Source organism: Mandrillus leucophaeus, unplaced genomic scaffold (assembly GCF_000951045.1).
Source record: "Mandrillus leucophaeus isolate KB7577 unplaced genomic scaffold, Mleu.le_1.0 Scaffold11, whole genome shotgun sequence".
NCBI lineage: Eukaryota > Metazoa > Chordata > Mammalia > Primates > Cercopithecidae > Mandrillus > Mandrillus leucophaeus.
The window spans coordinates 1,862,406-1,863,730 of NW_012099209.1; positions in this window are offsets into that span (position 1 = coordinate 1,862,406).

Sequence of the window (1,325 nt, forward strand, 5' to 3'; positions counted from 1 at the left end):
AAAAAAAAAAAAAAAAAAGAAGCCTGAAGTGGGAGGATGGCTTGAGCCCAGGAGGCAGAGGTTGCAGGGAGCCAAGATTGTGCCACTGTACTCCAGCCTGGGCAACAGAGCAAGATCCTGTCTCAAAAAAAAAAGAAAAGAAAAGAAAAGAAAAATAATACAGTGAAGCTACATGATCATTTCAACAAATGAGAGAAAGATATGACAAATTCAACACCTTTTCAGGATAATAATAAACAAAAAAACCTCTCAGCAACAAAAAAACCTCTCAGCAACCTATAAATGGAAATTTCCTCAAACTGATAGGCAACATCTACAAAAGGCCATAGGTAATATTCTACTTAATGGTAAAAGACTGAAGGCCGGGCACAGTGGCTCACATCTGTAATCCCAACATTTTGGGAGGCCGAGGAGGGCGGATCACAAGGTCAAGAGTTTGAGACCAGCCTGACCAACATAGTGAAACGCGTCTCTACTAAAAATACAAAAATTAGCCAAGCATAGTGGTGTGTGCCTGTAGCCCCAGCTACTCAGGAGGCTGAGGCAGGAGAATCGCTTGAACCCAGGAGGTAGAGGTTGCAGTGAGCCGAGACAGTGCCATTGCACTCCAGCCTGGGCGGCAAAGCAAGACTCCATCTCAAAAAACAAAAACAAAAACAAAAATGGTAAGAGACTGAATAACTTCCTCCTGAGATTGAGAACAAGGATGTCCATTCTCACCACCTGTATTCAACATTGTTCTGGTGATGCTAGCCACTGTAATAAGAAAAGAAAAAGCAGGCTGAGGCAGGAGAATGGCATGAACCTGGGAGGCGGAGCTTGCAGTGAGCCGAAATTGCACCACTGCACTCCAGCCTGGGCCAACAGAGCGAGACTCTGTCAAAAAAAAAAAAAAAGAAAGAAAAGAAAAGAAAAAGCTGGGCATGGTGGCTCATGCCCGTAATCTGAGCACTTTAGGAGGCTGTGGTGGGAGGATCGCTTGACCCCAGGAGTTGGAGACCAGCCTGGGCAATATAATGAGACCTCATCTTTACAAAAATATTTAAAAATTGCCAGGTGTGGTGGCTCACACCTGTACTCCCAGCACTTTGGGAGGCTGAGGTAGGCAGATCACTTGAGGTCAGGAGTTTGAGACCAGCTTGGCCAATATGATGAAACCCTGTTTCTACTAAAAATACAAACATTAGCCAAGCATGGTGGCACATGCTTGTAATCCCAGCTACTCAGGAGGCTGAGGCATGAGAATGGCTTGAACTGGGAAGGTGGAAGTTGCAGTGAGCCAAGATCGTGCCACTGCACTCCAGCCTAGGCAACAGAGGGAGACT